At 40.5% G+C, this 24415-nt stretch overlaps 1 long non-coding RNA gene across 1 annotated transcript; it reads left to right on the plus strand.

The window, feature by feature from the left end:
* Positions 1-899: 899 nt before the first annotated feature.
* Positions 900-11701, plus strand: LOC127548737 (uncharacterized). The gene is made up of 2 exons (XR_007950465.1): positions 900-958; positions 11383-11701. It is a non-coding gene; the product is annotated as an uncharacterized LOC127548737 (long non-coding RNA).
* Positions 11702-24415: the final 12714 nt, after the last annotated feature.

The following is a 24415-nucleotide window of genomic DNA, read 5'->3' on the forward strand; positions in this document are numbered from 1 at the left end:
TGACTGAGAAAATTACTTCCATCTGCCTGAGGAAAATACAAGCATAGGGTTTCATGGTTTTGTAATGGAAGTAATAACTCAGAGGGCTAAGAAGGCACTCAACACCTTCCATCAAAACGTGCACTTATAGCAAAGGGCTTTCTTCACAATACCCCAGATACCTCGGGTTTGACAAAGTAGGTAGTATAAGAATTATCATCCCCATTTTACAGATAAAAAATCTGAGGCTCTGAGAAGTACCTTGACCCTTGGTTACACAGCTAATAAGTAGATCCTAGAGGATTTTAGATTTGTGTCTGAAAGGAACCTCAGGGGCCCTTTAGCTCAGTCCTTCCGTTTTATAGATGAGGATCCTAAGGCTAAATTAGGAGCTTAAATGTCTTGCCCTAGGTCTCACTGGTAACAAACATCAGAGATAGGATTTAAAATCAGATTTTCTAATTTAAAAGGAAGTGCTCCCGCAAATCCAGTTTTCCTAATTAAGAGGCAGAACTCTAGATTTAAATGTTCTCTAAGAGACAGTGAAGACTAAAGGGAAGTTACTAGTAGGTAGATAAAACAGTCTTTAAGAGCTTGATTTGTCAAAATGAACAGAAATTGGAACCAAATACAACTCAAAAGGTTTGAGTCAAGGTGGCTTAAAAGAATCATTCTAGTAAAGAAGTAAGCAGTAATTAATAATCACACTTAAGATAGAAAGGTTATCTAAAATCCCTAGACATTTGTATTTAACTCCTGCTCTCAATAGACATAAATCTTTGGGAAGCTATTTGGATCAGCAATACTTTTCTTCTGATAGCATTATCCAAGTTGCCTCAAAACTCCAGAGGAAGTAAATAGGATCATAAAATCATAGGATTTGTAGATGGTGATTATCTAATCTAAATCCCTCATTTTACAGATAACGAATCTCAAATTCCAAAGAGACTTAAGTGATTCACTTGATGACTTCCTGATGGTAAGTAATGAAGCAAGGATTTGAATACAGATCTTCTGATCCTGAATTTAGTGCTATTTTCACCGTACTACATGGTCTTTTCTGGTAAACCTCAAACTCTATTTTTATCCTCTAAACTATTATTTTTCCAAATACATGTAAAGACAGTTGTCAACATCCATTTTTGTGAGATTTTGTATTCCAAATTTTTATCCCTCTCTGACTTACCTGCCCTTTCCCCAAGACATCAAGCACTCTGATATAGGTTATATAAGTGCAATTCTTTTAAATATATTTCTATATTTGTCACATTGTACAAAAATAAACCCAAAGCTCTTAATGCCAATACAAATAACCACAAATATTACATACACCATCCCTCCCCTTCTAATATACTCATCTCTCCCAACCATTCCTGCCTTCTCTTAATATACCCATCTCTTCCAGAATCTAGCACAATTCCATGCACACAAGAGGTACTTAATGAAGGAATATGTCCATGTGTCCACTATATATGTCCAACACGCTTCCTACAGCAAAGAAACGAGACAGGAGAATAGGTGACTTCAGGGATGGTGGAACAGTATGACTTGATGATGGAGATGAAGAATAGATCAAGGACTTTGTAAAATGTTTTGGGCGAGTGATAATTTTATTGTTACTCTCCAAGAGGTCCTTGTGAGAACTCTCAGAGACAGAGAGACAAATGCTGTACTTCTGGATAGAGTTTTGATGGTGATATTTTGATGAAGTTATCATGTTGGTGGTGATGGCAAATGGTGATGGTCATATTAGATGATGACAATGTTTGATAGTAATAATGAGGATGGGGAATATGTCTGGTAATTATTTCAGTGATTAGCAATGATGGTGATGGCTATTGGTAGTGAAGATGGTTATCAGCGACAGTTACGGTTGTTGGTCATGAGATAGTGAGCAAAATGGTGATGTTTAGCAATTATTGTGACGATGGTTGTTGGTTGTAGCAGTGGGGGTAGCAACGACGATAAAGAGAGAGTTGTGTGGTAACGTGGTAATGATAATATTAATAATGATGACTGTAGTTAAGATAATTTTACAGATAATATTGATACCAATCATCTTGATAGTCACGACAATGAATGAAGACAAAGATTATTAGAATGAACAAAGTATCAATGAGGAAATGATATGGAACACTTGGTTGATGAAGACAGTAATGAGGATGACCAAGAAGATCAGGATGAGGATAAGGGTGATGATTATTGTTGTGACCTAGATGCCCAGCATCTGAAGGGTTAATGGGATGAAGACTGATCAACAATGGATGGTATCAACCAAAGTCAGCAGGGGGCAGTGAAGAACTTTGAGAGGCAAAATTCAAATTGTGGCAAATTATTCCACCTGATGTTGCTCCCAATATACACAGAGGAAGAGTCAATAGAACAGAAGGACCCAGAGTGCAGCCCACCTAAGTCCATGTTCTAAAAACCAGGCAATCGGTCATATATGGTGTGAGCCAATCACTGTGAGTTAACATTATAATGTATACATCAGGAAAGTCAATGTCATGTTGTGGACCACAAATAGCAGTCCATGAATCAAAAGGTGATGGTTCCATGGTCCTCTGCACTGGTCAGAACAAACCTGGGGTATTGTGATTGGTTCTGCATATCGTATTTCAGGATGAACATTATTAAGTTGGAAAATGTCCAGGGGATAGTGAAGGTTCTTGAGTTAAAGGAGAACCACCAGAAGGAATCAGGGGTGTAGAGCCTAGAGAAGAAGAGGGATAGCTACTTCCAAATATTTGAAGGGCTTTCATGTGGAAATGAGATTACACTAGCCATGATTAGCCCCAGAAGGCAGAACTAGGAATAGCAGAGAGAGGTTACAAAGAAGCAATTTTGGACTTGAAGGCCTACTAAGTGCCTACTGTTTGCAAACCACCCTGGAAAGAAAAATTCCCCAAGGATTATAGCTATCTAAAATATAATGGCCTGTGTCTAAAGAGCAGATAAATCCTCCTTCACTTAAGATTTAGAAGCAAAGGATGAATGAATGATCAACCACCCATTAGATATGTCCTAGGATGGACCCTTTTCTAATTCAATTCAACAAATATTTATTAAAATACTATTAGGTATCAGGATACAAACACAAAGCCAGAACCCCTGCTTTCAAAGAGTTTAAACTCTACTGGGAAAACAATATGAAAAATATGAAATAAGTACAATACATATATTGAATCAGGATTGACCTCCTCAAGAGTGGTAACATGTAGGCTACGATAGAGATTCCAAGAGGCAGAAATGAGAAAGGGCATTTCAGGCACGGGGGCCAGCCTGTTGGGAAAAAATATGGAGGTAGGAAACAGAAAGGCAGCAAATAGGCAAGTTTAGAAAAGTAGACTATAGTTGAATTGTAAAAGTCTTTAATGTCAGGAGAATTTGTGTTTTGCCCTAGAAGCAAGAGGAAACAACTGAAGTTTCTTGAGAGAGATAGGCAAGTACTTCAGTTTGGCAGTTGTGTGGAGAGTGAATGGGAAAGGGGGAGGCCATAAAGATTAGAAGACTCAATGGGAAGCAATTATAATGATTCAGGGGAGAGAGGTAATGATATCTAAACCACTGGAGTGGCCATGCGAATGAACAAAGGGAGTGGTATGAGAGATACTGTGGAGGTAAAATTGCTAAGACTTTGCAGCAGACTGGATAAGGAAAATGTGGGTAAGGGAGAATGAAGCTCCCTGAGTGACTGCAAGTGTGATTTACACAGAAACAGTGAATTTAGGAAAAGAGGTGAGTCTGAAGGAAAGAGAATGAATTGGGCATTAGATTTAAAATGGCTACAGGACATCTTAAGGCCTTGCTGATATGGAATTACAGCTCAGAAGACAAATAGAAGCTGGATATATAGGCTGAAGAATTATCTGCATAGAGATAATAATTGAATCAATCGGAACTAGTTAAATTACCAAGACAGAGGAGGAAAAGAAAAAAAAAAAAGAATGCTCAGGAAAACTTTAGAGTATACCAATGCAAAAATGATTTGTCATGGAAAATGATCCAGCAAAGGTGACTAAGAAAGAATGATCGTACAGGTAGGATGTAAACAAGGAGGAGATGATTTTTAGGAAGAGGGAATGATCAATGGTATCAGCAGCCATACAACAAACAAGAATAACAATTGAAAAAGAACATACCATTTGGAAAACATTAGTAATCTTGGAGAAACAAGCTCCAGATGAATGACAGGGTCCAAAACCAAATTGTAAAGGCTTGAAAAGTGAGTGGGAGCAATAGCCAACCACAATTGCAGAGGACCTATGATAAAACATGCTATCAGCCTCCAGCTAGAGAGGTGATGGACTCTAAGTACAGATTGAGACATAATTTTTTAGTCTAATGCAAGAACATGTTTTGCTTAACAGTATACATTTGTAACAAAGACTTTATTTTTCTTCTTAGAGAGGGAAAGGGGAGTCAGGAGAGAGAAAATTCAGAACTGAAAATAAAATTGAATTAAAAAGGTGAGAAAATAGAAGCAGCAAGCTCTCGGAATTTGGTAGTGAAAGGAAAAGAGATTTAAGAGGATGGCAGGACTGTGCAGATTGTTTAAGGATGGGAAGATTGGGACATGCTTATAGAGAAAGAGTTAGTAGATAGCCTGAAGATCTAAAAGGAAGGAGAGAATAATTGAAAGAGAAATCTCAAAAGAAGAGGAAAAAGGGGATGAGATCAAAGACACAGATAGAGGGAGTAGCCTTGGCAAGGATAAGGACTATCTCTTCCTCCAAGACTGAAATAAAGGAGGAAAGAATGGAGAAAGATTGAGTCACAGTAGAGGGGAGAAAAGGGAATGGCTGAAGATGGCCTGAATTTTTTCAAAGTAGAATGAGATAAGGTCCTCTGTTGAAAAAGAGGGAAAGATCAGTGTGGGTGACCCAGAGAGAGGAGAAGGTCTGGAAAAGATAGCAAGATAATGAGTCAGAGAACAGTTAAAGAATTGCCAGTCAATAGCAAAGGTTCATCGGAGATTATCTAGTAATAGACCAGTTAGCATGGTTATGGAACTTCCTATAGCAGCTCATGAGTGGGAATTGAAAAAATGGAGAGAGATGATAATTCAAGGTTGGAGTTTGATAAAAGTGAGAGCAGCAAGAGGACAAGAGAAGGAGTCAAACTGAACTGGTTATGATGAATAGCATCATTTCAAAGGGAATAAAGTGAAACCAAAACAGAGATAATGAACTGAGAAAACGGTAAAAAGTGAAGTTACTAGATATTACAGTAAAGGCGGAGAATAGATTTAGTAGCATTGAAGCACAAGGAAAGATGAAAGGACAAGAGATTACAGTGATTCAGAAATTTCAATTTTGGACTGTGAATGTATAAAGGGGGTCAGGGAACACTGAATGGAAGGGAGAATAATCATTGTGGAGAGGAAAGCAAGTAGATTCTGTGCAAAAATGAACTTCAGGAAACTGAGTGGATGCCCATCAGGTGGGGAATGGCTAAATAAGTTATGGTATATAAATGTTATGAAATATTATTGTTCTATAAGAAATGATCGACAGGATGATATCAGAGAGGTCTGGAGAGACTTAAAGGAACTCATTCTAAGTGAAAAGAACATTATATGCAGCAACAACAAGATTGTACAATGATCAATTCTGATGGACTTGGCTCTTTTCAACAATGAGGTGATTCAGGCCAATTCCAATAGACTTGTGATGGAGAAATGCATCCCAGAGAGAGGACTGTGGGAACTGAGTGTGGATCACAATATAATATTCTCACTCTTTTTTTGTTGTTTGCCTGCTTTTTTTTTTCTTATTTTTTTCTTTTTTGATCGGATTTTTCTTGTGCAGCACGATAAATGTGAAAATTTGTATAAAAGAACTGCACATGTTTAACATATATTGGATTACTTGCTGTCTAGAGGAGAGGAGGTAGGTGAAAGGAGGGAGGAAAATGTGAAAAACAAGGTTTTGCAAGAGTAAATGTTGGAAACTATCCTTGCAAGTATTTTGAAAATAAAAAAAAGCTATTATTATTAAAAATGAGCTCCAGGAGAACCCCCCAACTTCCTTAATTTAAATTCACAGCGGAAAGCCCCAACACCAGGAACAAAGCTAAATGAAGGCTCTCCAGTTCAGTAGTCCCAAGGCTCAGAGAAATTCCCCAGCCCCCACCTACCTTATCATTTCTAGATTTGAGTTTGCCTCAAGGGCTTATCAATGCTAGGTCAAGGGGTATACATTATGGGTTGTGGTTATATAATGACTCCACAATCCCCTGGTCATGGGAATCCAAATGAGATCCTTCTTATATCTCAACTTGAACTGAATCTTTTTTGAGGGTCAAAGACCTCTTCTCAAATCTCTATCCAAGCCAACATTAACTAAAGAACAAGAATTTAGGCCACCCACAAGTTTTGAATTTATCAGATACATATGTACCATGGGCTCTGAGGCATAATCTCCCAAATCCCCACTCTCAATGACAGGCTGGGTTCCCAGAGGCTGGCTGGCTACTTCTCATCTTAGGGTTCTAAAGACTAACCCTGAGGAATTAGGTTTTTTTTTCCCCTAATCACTACTGCTCATGCACCCCAACATTTTACTTCCCTTGATGATTATCCATTGACATAAATGGATAATCATCCATTGACATAAATTAGCCAGCCAGACTCAATTAGCTTTTAGAAATAGATGTTTACTAGGGTGATAGAGTAAGAAAAGTTGGCTCAAAACATATCCTCCCTCTTCCACCCCTAAGAAATATAGGATCACGCTCCACAAGTACAGTTAGAGTTCAGGAAGAAATGAACTTACATTTAGAGACCTCATGTAAGCCACAGTTCCAGGTGGCTGGAAGTCCCTTTATCCATTTGTGGAGTATTTGTGATATTCATCTTGGGTGTGGTTAGTTTTCTGCTAGGCTCCTGGTAGATTCCTAAAGCAGTTTTTCTTCAGCATCTTGAATTTGTCCTTTTCTCCTGAGGCAAATTTTATTCTCAGACACTGACTGCTACAGTGGGGACATGCTAGGAAAAAGCCCAAGGACTTTGGAACTTTTGAAGACCCCAAAATCTTTCTCTGAACAAGACAGGGATGAGACAAAGACTCTTCTACTCGCCTAAGCAATTCCTTTTCAAGGGATTGGCTAGAATAGCTTCCACCACTGAGTTGACCTTATTCAAATACTTAGGTTTCTATCTGGTTTGCAATTTTATACAAAATCCATAAAACATGACTAAATCTCTCATTAGCCATTCTCAATACATTTCCTGCATAGTCACTTAATTTTATCTAATAACTTTCTATCTTTCCATATTGATTAGACTTTTTGTACCTAGTTCAAAACTTTAGGTTTTTTGATCAATAGAGATATTCTCACTTGAATAAAGTAGTTGTTTTAAGTAGGATGTGACTACTGATTAATAAAGAAACTCCCACCCTTACACACAGAAATAAATAAGAATGCAAAGAGGTATTATGAAAAAGTAAAGAAAATACCACCCACTTTGGCTAGCCTCAGACTCGTACTAGCTGTATGACTTTGAACGAAGCACTTAACTTCCATTTTGTCTCAGTTTCCTCAACTGTAAAACTGGAATCAAAACAATAGCACTTAACCTCCCAGAGTTGTTATGAAAAATTTATAAAAGTACTTAGTACAATGCTTAGCACATAATAGGTACTCTACATATGCTTATTTCCTCTCTTCCCCTCTCATCCTCAAACATAACTTACTGAGGCACCTCAAACTCAACTAATCCCAAAGTTCATCATCCTAGCCCACCCTTCCTCAAACATATCTATCCTCCTGATTTGTCTATCTGGCAATGAATGGCAAAGTGAGTCTAACAGTCACCCAGATTGGAACCCTGAGTTTTCTCCTTCCCCTTCCATTATTTACACACAGGAAAAATGAGGCTCATGAGAAGTGTCTCCCACTCTTTCAAAGGTGAACAGTCCTGACTAGGTTATGCATTTTGATTCTAAAATATTATTTTCTGCTGTTCTGTACTTTTTTTTTTTCCCAGTAAGAGTCCTCAATTAGACTACACAGTAGAGAGAGTGTTAGATGGGCTCAGAAAGACTTGAATTCAAATCTCTCCTCAACTACTTACTGTCTTCATGGCTCTGATAAAGTCACTAAATCTGTATCTACCAGGTTCCTCATCTATAAAATGGAGCTAATAATAGCACCCCTCACGGAGCTGTTTTGAGATGATGCATATAAAGTGCTTTGCAAACCCTAAGAAGCTCTTATTAGATTTGTCAGAAAAAAATAAAAGATTAAAAAAATTTCTCAAGAATGATACTCACTGGAATTCAGAGTCAATACCTTGATTTTTAATTTTTTTATTTTCAAAAATATGCACAGAAAAGTTTCAAAAGTCAGCCTTACAAAACTTTGTATTCCAAAATGTTTTCTCCTCCCTTCCCCTACCCTCTCTCCCCTAAACAGCAAGTAATACAATATATGTTAAAAATGTGTAATTCTTCTGTACGTATTTCTACAAATATCATCCTGCATAAGAAAAAAATCAGATCAAAAAGGAAAAAAATGAGAAAGAAAACAAAATGGAAGCAAACAATAGCAAAAAAAGTGAAAATACTATGTTGTGATCCACACTCAGTCTCCACAGTCCTCTCTTTACTTGCAGATGACTCTCTATATCACAAGACCATTGGAACTGAACACTTTGATTTTTTAGAGAAAAGAAAGATAAATTCCAAAATTTCAATAGACCAGTAAAGCTTGATGTTGATTCCTGGCTATCTATCATGATTTTTTTTAAGGAAATGATTTGTGAATACTTAGAAAATAAAGCTGGGGTTTAGACAGAGCTATATCATGGAAAGAGCATTCATTTTGAGATCTGAGGGTCTTCCTCTGACATTATCTGTATGACTTTGGGTTTGTAATTTGACCTCTCATGGACTTCAGTTTCCTCATCTATAAAATGAAGATACTGTACTAAAAGGTCTCAAGGTTCCCATCCTCTTCTAAATCTATAATTCTCAGATGTGATCTGGTGAAAGCTTTGGGGGAGAGGGATGTTACTACAAAAGAATCATGACAGATGAACCTCACTTCCCATTTTGACAGGGTTATTAGACTAGTAGTTCAGGAGAATGTTACAGATACTAATTGGTGGCAACCAAACAAATTCTCCTATGATAGTTTTATAGACAAGATGTAGAATTTGGGGCTGGAAATTAAATTGATTTCCACCTACAGGCTGAGATAACTATATCCAAAGAATGATGATAAACATCTTTGAATAGTAGGGTATACACATACCTTTGTCTCTGATGCTAGAACATCCAACATTTTTACCAGTGATGAAGGCAGGCTATCAACTTAGAGAACCACACAAAGTTGAAAGTGATAATTATACCTCCTGATGATAGAGCCAAGCTCCAAAAAAGAAAAGCTATTAACAGGCTGGAACAATAGTTTAAATCTAAGGTAGATTTAATAGGAATAAATGTAAATTCCTGAACTTGGACTAGATGGTCAGTAAAGTTCCTTCCATCCCTAAATGTATGAGCCCATGGTGTATATATGGAGTTTTGTGGCTCAGTTCCAGGTACCATTCTTCAAGAGTGACATTAACAAAACAAAATAATGTTCAGCAGAAAAGTTAGGGTGGTGAGGAAACTCTAAACCACAAGAATTACTAAAGGAGTAAAGAATGTTATCCTAAAGAAGAGAATACTTACAATTGATAGCTATCTTCTGATTTATGAAAGGTTGTTATGATGAAGAGGAAGCAGACTCATTCTGAGTGACTCCAGAAAAGAGACCTAAGGGCAAGGCAGAAAAGTTAAAGAATGGTAGATCTGAGTCCAATAAAGAAAGGAATTTCTAATAACTGGTAGGTTATAAGTACATAGGTAATAAGCTCCTCATCCCTGTCAGCTCAAACAAGGGCTAGATGACTACTCATAGGAGGTGAAATTTATATCAAACAGCACATTGACAGCACATTCTACTGTAATGGTAATCAAAGACTATTCAACCAAACATGGACTTTTGAGGTCGTCTAGTCAAACTACCTCATTTTTTAAAATAATATTTTTATTTCCCCAATTACATGCAAAAATAATTTTTAATGTTTGTGGCTTTTTTTTAAAAGAAGTTTTGTTTCAAATTCTATGCCTTCAATTCCTCCCCTCCCTACACTCTTGAGATGATAAAGAAATCTACATGTGCAATCATATAAAACACTTTCAAAAAGAAAAGAAGAAAGAAAGAAAGAAAGAGCAAAAGAAAGAAAGAGAGGAAGAGAGAGAGGAAGGGAAGGGAGGAAAGAAGGGAGGAAAGGAGGGAGGGAGAAAAGGAAGGAGAGAGGAAAGAAGGAAGGAAGGAAGGAAGGAAGGAAGGAAGGAAGGAAAGAAGGAAGGAAGGAAAGAAAGAAGGAAGGAAAGAAAGAAGGAAGGAAGAGAAGGAAAAAAGAAGGAAGGAAGGAAAAAAGGAAGGAAGGAAAGAAAGAAGGAAGGAAGGAAGAAAAGAAGGAAGAGAAGGAAGAGAAGGAAGGGAAGAAGGAGGGAAGAAGGAAAGAAAGAGAAGGAGAGAAGAATGAAAGAGAAAAAATGGCAGTACCATGAGCTCTTTCTTTGAAGGCAGATAGTATATTTTATCATGAATCCTTTGGGACAATCTTGGATCATAATGTTGCTGAAAATAACTGCCATTCAGTTCTCCATTGAATGATATCACTTAAAGAACTCTGGAAGAAGACTATGAACCACTACATAAAATTTCCAATCCCTATATTTTTGTCTGTCTGCATTTTTTATTTCCTTCACAGGTTAATTATACATTATTTCAAAGTCCAATTCTTTTTATACAGCAAAATAACCGTTTGGACATGTATACATATATTGTATTTAACTTATACTTTAACATATTTAACATATATTGGTCAACCTGCCATCTGGGGGAGGAGGTGGAGGAAAGGAGGGGAAAATTGGAACAAAAGGATTTGCAACTGTCAATGTTGAAAAATTACCCCTGCATATATCTTGTAAATAAAAAGCTATAGTAATTTTTAAAAAAGAGAATGATATTGCTTTTACTGTATACAGCATTCTCTGGTTCTGTTCACTTCATTATGCATCGGTTCATATAAGTCTTTCCAGGCTATATTAAAACTGTCCTGCTTGTCATTTCTTACAGCACAATGATATTCCTTTGCAAAAATATAGTTTATTTAGACATTCTCCCACTGATGGACACTCTCTCAATTTCTAATTCTTTGTCATAAAAAGAAACTGCCACCAACATTTTTGCACATGTGGGTCCTTTTTCCTTTTTTATGATCCCTTTGAGACACAGACATAGCCATGATACTGCTGGGTCAAAAAGTATGCACAGTTTGATAGCCCTTTGGGCATCATTCCAAATTGCTCTGCAGAATGCCAACTCCCTCACTTTTTACAGATGGAGAAACTGAGTCCCAGAGAAGGGACTGGCCCAACATCACCAAAGGCAATACGTGGCTATTGTTCTCCTGCTTCTGGTGCCTTTTGCTGGGTCACTGCCCTAAGATTCCGTAAGTCTGAAGTAACTGCCATCTACGACCCCTTCTCTTGGCCGACAAATCTACTGCTCTAGACCAAACTCTTGTTGCATCTCTCTCCTGACTGTGGCAAAATGTCCCACTCCTATTCGTCCTCCACCTAGCTGCCAAAGTGAGTTTCCTGAAAGATGATTCTGACCATGATCTCTCCCAATTCAATAAACTTCCTTTAGAATTCTATATAGACTTTTCTTTTTAGAATTTAAAGCTCTTTATCACCTGGTCCCTTTCTGCCTTACCATCCTCCATGTGTCCTGTGGTCCAGGAATACTCTCCTGTTTGCCACTTCTCACACTGCTGACCCTTCCATCCCTTCCCTTTATTGGCTGTCTCCCACGCTTGGAAAGTGTTTGTCTTCCCTCGCAGAATCTCTGGAATGATGGGAAGCTTCGAGACTCAGCTCCAATACTCCACTACTTCTCAAGGAGACCTTTCTAGCTCCCCACCCCCAGCTCCCCATCTGGGGGGCTTTTTCTAGCTGGCCCCTCCACAGCTGCTAGAGCCTCCCTCTCGAAGGGGCTACCTTCCTTCTACCCTGTATGTATTTTGCATGCATTGCAAATATCCATTTCTCTACATATCTACTCCCAATAAAGTATAAGCTCCTTGAGGGCAGGATCTTTCTTGCTATTTCTTCAAATCCCCAATGCCTAGAATTAATAAGTGCTTACTGACTGATTAATCAACAAAATTGTTTTGGGAGAAATAGTCATCTACTCTATGGAGCAGGGAGAGTTCTGTCAGCTGAGCACAGGATACAAGGCAGAGGCCTGAGGTCCATAAAATTCAGTCTGGAATTGAAAAAGGTGGAATTTCTCCCACTTTAAGGCCAGTACAGTACTCTTTCCATTACCCTGGACCTGCCCAAGGAGGAGGGAGGGAAACAGAGCCACGGAATCAGGCCCTTGTCCCTAGGAGAATAGCCAATGGTAGGTGAAAAGATCCAAAGGGGACAAGCAAAGAGGGGGGTCCAAGAAAAAGGGAGAGATCAGGAGGGAGCTGGCCCATTCCTCCTTTCCTCAACTGTCCAGCCCCAGTCCTGAAAACCCAGGCTTGGAAATGAGCAATGTTCTGTATCTCAGATCTCAAGTACCAACAATAAAAACCAGCCCCAGCATTCTTTGAAGAGAAAGTGCCGCTGACCGGAGCAGTGGTTATCAGCCGAGTCATTAAGATAAACCCTTAGTGACTTACAGCCTCCCACACTGGAAGCAGCTTCAGCCCCGCCCTCCCAGACTCCCCTCTCTCTCTCCTTTCCTATCCTCTCCCTTCAACTCATCCACTCTTCCCTAATTCTGGTATGGATTCTCTCTCTCCCCTTCCCTCCTTCCCCTTCCTCTTCTCCATCTTCCTCCATCTTCTCCTCCTTCCTTTTTTTCTACTCTCACCTCCCTTCCTCCTATCCCCCTCTTTCCTCTTCTTCTCCTATATTTCACCCTATCTCTCCTTTTTTTCTACTCTCATCTCCCTCCCTCCTATCCCCTTTCCCTTGCTCTTCTCCTCCATCTTCCCCCATTCTCTTCTTTCCCCCTTTTTTCTGCTCTCACCTCCTTCCCTCCTTCCTTCTTTACCTTCTCTCCTGTATCACCTTGTTTCCTGCTTCGTCTTCATATCCTCCACCTCTTCTGTCCTCTTATTTCTCTGCATTTCTACCTTCTCTCCTCTATTACCCTCTTCCCCTCCTGGCTCCCCTATTCTATCTCTCTCTGACTCTGTCTTTTTCTCTGTCTCTGTTTGTGTCTGTCTCTCTTTCTATCTCTACTTTTCCCTCCTTTCCTTCCCCCTCCCCTCTCTCTCCTTCCTCCTCCTTTCTCCCTTCCTCCCTTCTCCCTTCCCTCCCTGACTTTCCACAACCCCCCTTCCTTTCCCTGTAGCACCTCCCTCTTTACTTGGCTAGGACAAAAATCAATGGGACTGCCTTGTCCCTAAAACCCCTCTCCAGAGTCCTGGGCAGCCCAGGGCTGATGGAGGTGAGATTAGTGTCCATATTTGTATTCGAATCAGCCAGGAGGCCCCTCTCTGTCTCTGTAATTAATGGAGTGGCTTTTTAAAAGGATCCTAATCATCTGTGATCCTATCTGCTTATCAACAGCGGCCCTAATTAGATGATACGAGCTGCAGTTCTGCTAATTCCCTCATCTGAACAGCACATCCTGCCCAGATAAAGTGAAGCTTCTTCTTAATGAGAAACAAGCAGAGCCCCAACCTCTCCCACCTTTATCCTGGGATCTGGGGGAGGGAAAGGCCCGGGAAGGGTGTCCTGCTTTGGCCCTCTCCACTCCCCACCCCCACCAAGGTCCCAGCTCCCTTGGACTTTGGATGCCAGATGGACAGTTTCAGTGACTTCTCCCCCTCCAAACCCTTGTCTCCTTAACTGAATTATGGTACTGATGGATGGATGGATAGATGGATGGGTAGATGGATGGATGGATGGATGGGTGGATGGGTGGAAAGTCCAGAATACTCTGGTAAAGATTTGGAAAGTAAAGGACTGCAGGGGACTGTTTTTACCCTTCCTGTGTCCACTTAAGATCAGGAATTCTGAAACAATGGATTTGAGAGATGGAGGGCTGAAAAAAAAAGGGCATAGAACTACATTGGGAAAGAGTTGGGGGCGGGGAGATTGGCTCCATGGGATAGAGATAATTTTAGAGGATCATCTCATTCCATAGAGCCTTCAGTACCAGTGAATACAGTGCCCAAAGTCAGGGTGAGGATTTGAGTTCATCTGCCTTTTGGCAGCTAAGACTCTAGACCCAGACTAAGACAGGAGCCTCACTGGTTCTGCAAGCAATGGCTTCAGTAAGAAAGTAAGAAAGTTGGTCCAGTCTCAACATCAGGGATTAGACAGTCCCCTGAGGCATGGAGCAATGAGACCATCTGAGATGAAATGATGGCCTGGGGTGGGGAACAAAGCAGAACTTCCGGGGTCACATTTAGCATTCTAAGTCAAAATTAGATTCCCCCAATCTCACTGCCCCCCATTCCACTGGCCTCCAATTCTATAATCCCCTGGCTGCTGTATTCTCTTATCCCCCTCCCAAGGCTACTGTCCCCAAGCCCACTGTTTCCTCATCCTCATCAAGGCCTACTAAGCCTTGACTCCCTCAAGTTCAAACTCTAACCCCATTGCTTTCTTGTCTGCTAATGTCCCCAACCTCATTATCTCCAGACCTTATTGTAACTGATTCCATGTGCTCTTATCCTCCAGTCCTACTCTCCTCAACTCTATTACCTCCAACTCTGCTGTTCCCTACTGTCTCTCACCTTTTCCCTCTCCCCAGGAACTAGGGACCTCTTGTTTCTTTCTAGAGTCTCTGGATCGAGTAACATAATTTTGAGAGGGGGGAAGAGTCCTAAAGTCCCCCTCCATTCTTCTCAACTCTATTACCTCCAACTTTGCTGTTCCCTACTATCTCTCACCTTTCCCCTCTCCCCAGGGACTGGGGGCCTCTTGTTTCTTTCTAGAGTCTCTGGATCAGGTAACATAATTTTGAGAGGGGAAAAGGAGAAAAGGGATGAAAGCTCCCTCCCTTCCCTCTGCCACCTTTCCTTCTCCCCCAAGAGGAAGCTGGATTTTTTCCTGATCTCCCCACCCCCACAACACCATCTCTTCCTTCCCATCAGCCTAGAAGACAACCTCTTTCTCTGCCCCATGGGGCCTTCAAAGGATCCTGGAGTCTGCTCCTGGGCCTGGCCAGGGTGAAGGGTCCTGGTGTCTGCTGAGGTGTCAAGCCACAGCTGGAAGTAGGTGGAGACATGACTGGTTTCACACCTGGAGGTTAGGCTGAGGGAGCATCCTTCTTAAGTCATCCAGAGAAAGGGGCCCTCCTTTCCCCCAACATTTTCAGGGGATTCAGAGGGAAGTTGGGAGCCATTCTCTCCCTTTGTGATAGTATATCCCTGGGCCCCCCAATTTGACTTCTCTGAAATTCCCATGACTCTCCTTATAACTCTCCCCCAATATGGTCCTTCTGTGACCCTCCCATGGATTTCCCAGATGATGCTATCCAATCTTGATTTTTTCCCACTTGCCCCAAATCATTCATTACATACTGAACCCTTTGAGTAATGACCCCTGCTCAATCCCCCTAAATGCATATCCTCCTCTGGAAGCTGTGAAGAGACCTTCAGAGTGATTCCTGGAGCACATGGAGACACCGTCCCTCTGGGTCATTTGCACACTTGGGGTACATTGCACATCTGGACCACCCTAAACATCTGAACCCAAGACTCTCCAAACACACACATACACACACGCCAGACTCACCACCTGGATAAAAGGCAATGTTCTCTAATAGGGACAACTACTGAATTTGAGATGCAAAAATGCCCTCCTGAGAAGTCAGAAAAACACAAATCCAATGGGATCCCAAGCAAGCCTTAATCTTCCTCCTGGACAGCTGAGTGTACTCACAAGGGCACTAGCTTGGGAATGAGAAGATCTCAAAGGTGGAACTCTGCTATTTACTGTATGACTCTGAACCCACTTCCCTTCTCTAATTCTCCATTTACGGATCCATAAAGCAAGGGAGGTGCCCTTGAAGATCCCCGTGGTCCCTTCTAAACTCACAGATGCTATAATTTTCCCCTCTCCCAAATCCCGGCTAATTCTGTTTTGGTATTTGTTATCATCTGCATTCCTGAATCTGCCTGTAAATGAATCCCTCTTAGGCATGAATAATTGTCTCAAACCTGGGCGGCCTTTTGTCATTCCCATAACCCTTTCATAAATATTATTTTATCCAGTCTCTGCCCTGTCTATCTTGTGAGGAAAACAGGGCAGGGATTACCCTACCTGTGCTACAGACGAAGAAGCTGAGGATCAAAGATATTCAGGACCTTGCCCAAACTCCCAGTAAATGAGGCAGATCCCAAGGATGGACAATGAGACAGATGGGGGAAGGGAAGAGAGGAGTGGGCTACAGCTGGCAGGAAAATAAAAGAGTTCAGGCTCCCTGCTTCAGAGGCTCTAGCTTCATAGAAGTGATCAACCTCCAGCGTCCCTCCAATCCCAGCCATCCCTTTCCCTGATGAGGTGACCTAGTAACCTCACCTCGTTAGGAGCTTCCCCTCCCATCTCTCCCCCCAACAAACTCCAGAAGGGAGAGAACCAGACCAGCGTTTTCCCAAGATCCTCCAGGGACATCCCCGATCTCATCTCAGTGTGGGTCCCAGAGAGGGTTATGGGGGGGAGGGTCAGAGGGCACGCCTAGTTAAGCATATAGCTCCCTGAGGACCGGACAAGCCAGTATGGACTCTGACCCTGGGGAGCTGGGCTGGGAGGTGGAGCTAAACCCGGGAATGGGGACAGGATCACTTAGAATAAGGTGCCAGGATGAGGATCGCTCTCAGGGTACCCCCCCATCTGCCCAGATTCCCTTTCTGTCCCTAAATCAGTCCTAGAGAACTTCCCCAAATCCTACTGACCTCTTGAGACCCTCCTGGATCTAGATCTGTAGGAGGAAGAGATGGGGCTGATCTTTGGCTCTTACCATTGTCCCCAGAGGCTGACTTCTCCCAGCTAGCCTCAGCCCCACAAACTCCCAAGACTTATAGAGCATCTTCTACCCCTTTGTTCCTTATACCATGTACTGAGGTGGCTCAGAACAATAAAGACAATTACAAGATATGGAAACTAGTAATACTTTCCTTTAAAATATTAAATAGGAAACTATGTAAGTGTCAAATACATAGCCACCTTAATTTTTCCAATATGAAGATAGACTTAATGTCCCTTTGTTTTCCTGTACATTTTATTCTAAGAGTATTCTAAAAATATCTATTTGAGACATACTTCCAAACAGGGTTTAGGGGTTTCACTGACACATTTCCAGATTGTCAAAATATAGAAATATGTTTAAAAGGCTTGCACATGTTTAACTTATATCAGATTGCTACTGCTTGGAGAGGGGGGATATCAGGGGGAGAGAGAGAAAAATTTACATCACAAAGTTTTACAAAAATGAGTGTTGAAAGCTATCTTTATATGTATTTGGAAAATAAAATTTGATTTTTCCAAAAAATAAATTAGTTAATTAAGACAAAAAAGCATTTGTCAACCACTTTAATATAGAAAACACTGCTTTAATCTCACTCCTTCGTGTTATAGAGGAAGAAACTGAATAGAAAGAGGAAGTCCCTTGTCCAATGTGACACAGCTGATCAATTTGCTTTGACCTCGTGTCCTCCTCCCTTCTCATTTTTTCCACTCAAAACTGGCCTGTGTTTCCAGTTAGTCAAATAAGAACCTACTGTGTACCAAGCTTTAAAGACTTTAAAAGCAGGGAATGTAATATGGTCATGAACACTTGACCCAAGTCAGGATGGCTTTGTTCTAGGCCCAGCCTTCTCATTAATTATCTGGGTAACTCTGGGCAAAATTCTTTAATCTATCTGGATCTCAGTTTCTTCCAAGGCAAAATGGATCTGTTGGACTAAGTGATTTCTAATCTTTAATGTTTGTTACCACTGAGTCTATAGCTAAGATGAAGTGTTGTGACTCTTCCACCTTCACCTAATTCCATGGACTCCCTGGATCCTAAGAAGCTAAGCAACACAAAGGTTAGTGGGGAGCCCGAAATAACATTGAGTTTAAGCTTTGATAACCAACCAGTCATGCTACTCCCTGATCCAGAGCGCTCTTCCACTTCTATAGAAAAGGAAGGACAAATTTCAGTCTTGAGGAAGTGAAGAAAGACAGTAAGAAAAGGAGGAAAGAAATAACTTCCCTAAGTAAAGTTAGAAGGCAAATTTCGATCTTAAATAAAACCAGGAGGCTATCATGAGCAGCCTAGAGGAAAGGGGAAAGGAAGAGGAGAAAGTGACAAGAGTGAAGGAGTAATAACAAAGGAAGTTTCCTTCTTTTAAGAATATACTATAAAATTCATTATAAAATGAATATTCCTTTCCTTCATTTTACCATGACTCATCTATCTTCTCACCTGTTCTATAATAATATAATTATATTCCTACCCATAGATAATCATATTCATTTTATACTAAATGCTACTAAAAGTCCTGGTTTCATAAGAAAAATGATAAGATAGGGGCCAAGTGGAGAGATGGTGGAGGTTGAAGAGTGAGAAAATTGATGGGTGATGGAAATAGTGAGGAGACGGGGTTCTTGTAGGAGGGGAGATAGATAAGAAGAAATAGGGTAATGGGAGATGGTGAGGTGGGATGATAAGAGATAGGGTAGATGGGGTGATGGGACAGGGATAAGAGAAATAGAAAGGTTGGTTAATGGGGAGAAGGGAGATGGAAAAAAGGAGATGGAGAGACGTCAGATGGGATGAGTAGAGATGGGGCGATAGGAGATAAGTGGAGATGGAGTGATGGGAAGAGGATAATGGAGGTGGGGAGGTAGAGTAATGGAGAGATAGGAGATGGATAGAGGGAGATGGGTAGTGATGGGTGATGAGACAATGGGGTAACGGGTAGGAAGATAGATGAGTCATGGAATAATGAAGGCAAGGAAGCCCAGAGCATGAAGGGGGATGGGGAAACAGGAGCCTGCAACGAGGGCTGTTCATTAACCCTTTGCCTTCTGGGGGAATGAGAAGGAAAAAGAGTCCTAGGGTTTCACTGGGGTATGGATTTCCCTGTAAATCTCTTTTCTTAACCATGATACAGCACTGAGGCCCAAACTAACTGGGCAGAAAGGCCTCATTCCAGGTCAAAAGTCAAAGGTTGGAGGGAAACTGACTCTTTGATGTATTTGATATAGTTTGGGCTGGAGACCTGGGGATGGGGGAGGAGAGAAAGATAAGAAGAGGATGGAAGGGAATGGAATGAGGGGGAAGAGAGCAGGAGGAGGAGGGAAAGAAATGAGCATGGGAGGGGAGGAGAAAAAATTTCATGATTCCCTCTTCCACCTTAGAGTGGCAATATTCAGGTCTCTTGTTTCACAAGATTTGGAATGGAATCTCCCTCAGAGGCAAACAGAGACAAAGCCACAGACACTTACTGGCTGCATGACTCTGGGTAAATCACTTAGCCCTGTTGCCTCAGTTTCTTTATCTGTAAAATGAAGGTTTAGACTCTGAGCCCCCAGATCCCCTCCAGCTCCCGGCCCGCTGGCCAATCTTTCCACTCCTTTGTTTCAAAAACCCTCTAAAAACAGGCAAACGTGTCACCCCGGGCACTAGTTCATAAGGAGCGGCGGGGCCACGTATGAACGGCCAGCGAATCGAAGTTTGAGACCACGCTCATCGGCCTCCACGAGTCCATCTCACTTTTGACCTTTTAATTCAGTCTGCGCCACATGGAAGGAGGCCGGGGAATGACTCAGATCCTGGAAACATTCCACAAGCGGGTGACCAAGGTCCAAAAGGAAATGAGAAAAAGCAAAGGGTCCGAGCCCTGTTTGACCCACTAGCCTCCAGCTGTCCCCATCTTCTCCCCATCCCCCACCTCACATACACACACAATGTAAATGCACAGGTAAATTTGCACAAAATACACATATATGCCCATATATAAAAATATACAGTTTTAGGCACAAAGATGCACACACATGTACACACACCCTGAGCTCCTCCAGCTTTTGATGGGTGAAAAGTGTTCATCATGGCATGGAGCTGCAGGAGCCTGTCTCTGTGGAACCCCCACTGCCGTCCTTCAGTCCCCTGGGGAGGAAGTAGGGATTTGGGGTTTCGAGTGGGGGGGACTCTGACTCAGGTAGGAAAGGCGGGATGCTTGGGCACTGAGCAATGCACACGGGGGCTCGGGTCCCTGCACACGCCTCCTGCTCCACAAAGCTGCTGCTTCCTCCTCACCTCCAGCCCCAGCTCCTCCGGCCGCATTCCTGCGCCTGAGTCACCGAATCCCACCGGGGGAAACCGGAGCTCCTAACCCGATTTGCTGAAACCCCAGTGTTTCCTGCTAATGGTGTCCCAGGGAGGCCACCTGATCGCATTTCTGGGGGGTGAGCAGTGACAAGGAAGAGAGAGCAAAGCCTGGGACCAGCTGAGGTTGGAGGGTTCCCCTGGGAAGAGGTTTAGTGGGGGACAATTTCAGGGCTCTGATGACCATGAGCTAACGTCTGCCTTCTCCATAGTCCAAGACACATGCAAGAGCAATTTACCTATCTCCTCCTCTTCAAGGGCCCCCTGTTCCCAAAGGGTCCAGCCTAGCAACAGAGCTGGATCGGTTAACATTGCTAAGGTTCACATGGCTTTCTCCCGAGCAGGGACGCATTAACACTCCGAACATTAACTTACTAATCACTCTCTGTTTCAGGCAAGCAATGTGTAGGACCAAAAATCTGGTCCTACCATCCGTTCTCTCAAGTCAACTCCCCCTTCTGATCTGGTGTCGGTAAAAGTATAAACTGGTCTAAATATTCTCTGGAATCATGCTAAAAAAATTTGCTAAAATGTTCCTTTCCCCCACAGCTTTGGCTTGGCATATAACCTCCAAGAGGTCAAAGAGAGAAAGAAAGGTTCTATATGCACCAGAATATTTATTGTAGCTCTTTTTATAGTAACAAAGAACTGGAAACAAGTGAACAACTGGAAACAGAAAAAAGCTATCAAAGTTGTGGTTTTATATCAATGAAATAGATGATTTCTGCATTATACAAATATGATGACTTTGGAGAAATGTGAGAAAATTTATATGAACTGAGGCAGAGAGAAGTCAGCAATGCCAGAAACATAATTCCTACAATAACTATGACAATGTGGATGGAAAAAACTAAAAAAATAAATTGTTCAATGATACCAATACTGTTCAATGATAATGTCAAGTTTGGCCCTGGAGAATAGAGAAGTAAATTACTTACTTCTCTTCTCTGCATGTGCAAAGTTCTATGGAAATGAAATATCATATATGCTTCACAATCAATGAGTATGCTAGCTAATTTTCCTAAACCACTTTTTTCCTCTTATATTTTATTAGGAGAAATACTTGTTGGTAGGGAAATGAAGAAGATATTAAAAATGAAGATAATGTAAAATTTTTTTAAGTCCATAAGTTTTTCTTGAAAAACAGCAGTGCTGTACTAGATTACTTCTATGGTCCCTTCCAAATCTAACAGTCTAGATTCTAATATTCCACGTGTCTAAACTCCTTTTTGGTCATGACAATAATAATTCACAGCTTTATAGCTATTTAAAGTTAGCAAAGCACTTCCTCAGAAGGAGGTAGTGCATATTATCATAATCATTCTCTCCTTCACCTCATTTTTCAGTTTAGAAACTGAATCTCTAAAAAATTAAGTGAATTGTACATAGTCATTTAACTAGTTAAGTATATGCCTTGGAATTTGAAGCCAGTTCTCCATCGAAGGCCCAAGTAGCAACTAAGCCACTGCTATACTTCATCTCTGGAGTCCAAAGTTCCTTCTAGCTTCTACCTTCTACAGCTTTGTAATCCATATTCTAATCTCCCTTCTAGTTCTGACATTTCTAAGATGAGTCAAGCTAGCACTAAAGCCTGTTTCCACATTTCTGGTCTCCAATTCCAAATCAGAATTCCATCTTCTCACCACATGGTGCAGACCTATAAACACTTCACCAAAATCATCATATTTGTATGATGCACAAATAACCCATTACATTTATATAAAACCACAATTTTGATAGCTTTTTTCTATTCAACGGACATCTGTTTCCAGTTGAACACTTGTTTCCAGTTCTTTGTTACCATAAGTTGCCCTCCTCAGAACTGGCAGTCACTCTCTCTCTTGCCCTATCATCATCTCTTCTTGATACTAACAGAGAGCTCTTAGGTCCAATTGATTCATTTCTACAAGAACTTTTAAAATACCTATCATGTTCAAGGAGCAGAAGAGACAAGGCCAAAATTTTTTAAAATAATCCTTGTCCTCCAGGAACTAACATTCTATTGATGAAATACAACAAATCAGAAAATTCATCATTAATATGATATAATACAGTTACTAAGTACCAACTATGTGCCAGGCACTGTGCTAAATTCTAGGAACAGAAATAGGAAAGTTAAGAGAATTTGAGAAGAAGACTAGTAGAATGGTAGTTCCCTTAATAAAAACTGAAATGTTTTGGGAGAAAGCATTCTTATGAATCCCCAGGAAGTTTCTAAAGGGAAAATACAATCTCAAGGCACCACCTCCAATAGCAAATTATTTCAATGGAACAACTGGTTTTCTGCTTTATCTTGTCACCAAGGGTCCAGAGCCTGATAATAGTAAAGGAAAAAGCATCCTGTTAGCTTGCTCTAAGTGGATAGAGGTTTGGGGGCAGGTAGATCATACTTAGTATGATATTGAGTAAATAATAAGCTCTTAATAAATACTTTTCACCTTGTTGCTTGACTATATAATGGGAGTACTTCCACCATCCTCCAATAACAATTAGATAAAATTAAAACTAAAGCTAGAAAATACCAATAAAACCATACCTATATTCTTGGATCTATCTACAAGCAAACAACAACAACAAAAATGAAAATACTATGTTGTGGTCCACAGTCAGTTCCCAGTCTTCTCTCTGGGTGTAGATGGCTCTCTTCATTACAAGACCATTGGAACTGGCCTCAATCACCTCACTGCTGAAGGGCAGCTTACTTTAATGAAAGAAGACAACACATTAGAGGGAGTTGTAAATGGGAATAGAAAAGTACCTAGAACATTAGAAGCAGAGCCGGGAGAGCTTGCATAATCACATAATCAGAACTGTAAGATCAGTATTCTATAAGATAATATTTTAAATGAAATGAAAGTTGATTGATCTTTGCAGAAATGAATGCAGAAAATCATCTTTGCATGTATTTAGAAAAATAAAATACTGTTTTAAAAAGTTGATTAATCATAGTAATAACAAAATTTGCCTTTAACTCCATTTTGTTTGTTTCTTTTAAATGAGTGAAATAACTTTCCTACATGAATTTATATTGACATTCCTTCAAATGTCATTTGTATCAAAGAGCTTACAGAATCAGTTTGGGAGGACCAGACCTATTGGAAAAAGATATTCCCTCTGAGGAAACTCTATCTACCAATACTGATTGGCATCTGTTTTGCAATTTATAGTTTTAGAGAATTGCCTAGAGTACTGGGAGATTGACTATCTTGCACAGGACCACACAGATACTAGCTGTTAGAGGATAAGGCCCCTCTCCATTCATTAAGCCATGGCTTCTTCTCATTTTCAAATTATACAAGTCTATTAAACTATATATCTCATGATATATATTATATGTTATTATGGAATATTATTGTTCTATAAGAAATGATGAAGAGGATGATTTCAGAAAAGTCTGGAAAGGCATAAACTGATGCTAATGAAGCTAGCAGAACCAGGAAAACATCGTACACAGCAGCAGAAAGATTATGTGATAATCAATTATGATAGACTTAGCTCTTGCAGTAATTCAGTGATCCAAGGCAATTCCAATAAACTTTGGAAGGAAAATGTCATCTGCATCCAGCAAAAGGATTGTGGAGGTTTAATTTGGATTGAAGAATACTGTTTTTGTTTTTTTGTTTTTTTCCCATGGTTTTTTCCCCCTTTTGTTCCAATTTTTCTCCCCCAACATGATTCATAAGGAATTATGTAAAAAATAAATATACTGGGATTAACTAAAATATATATATTTTTTTATTTTAAACTATATACTTTCTCTGTATCCCTATCCTCAGCATGGCACTTGTGACATAGTAGGCAATTAATAGATGCTAATTGACTGACTTCTATCTTTTCTTTTGATATTCCAACACAAAGCTTCTTTACAATGAAATCAATCCCCTGAAGTCTCCTATATCTATTATTTGTTGATCAGAAAGAAACAACTTTCTACCTTACCCCTTTTAGAAAAGCGAAACTGCCTCCTCCCTCCCTTTTAAAATTTGTTTTTAGCAGTTGACTTGTACACATGCTAGTACTTTCCTTAGTAAGGTTGTTAACAACA

This window comes from Antechinus flavipes, chromosome 1 (assembly GCF_016432865.1).
Source record: "Antechinus flavipes isolate AdamAnt ecotype Samford, QLD, Australia chromosome 1, AdamAnt_v2, whole genome shotgun sequence".
Taxonomy (NCBI): Eukaryota; Metazoa; Chordata; class Mammalia; order Dasyuromorphia; family Dasyuridae; genus Antechinus; species Antechinus flavipes.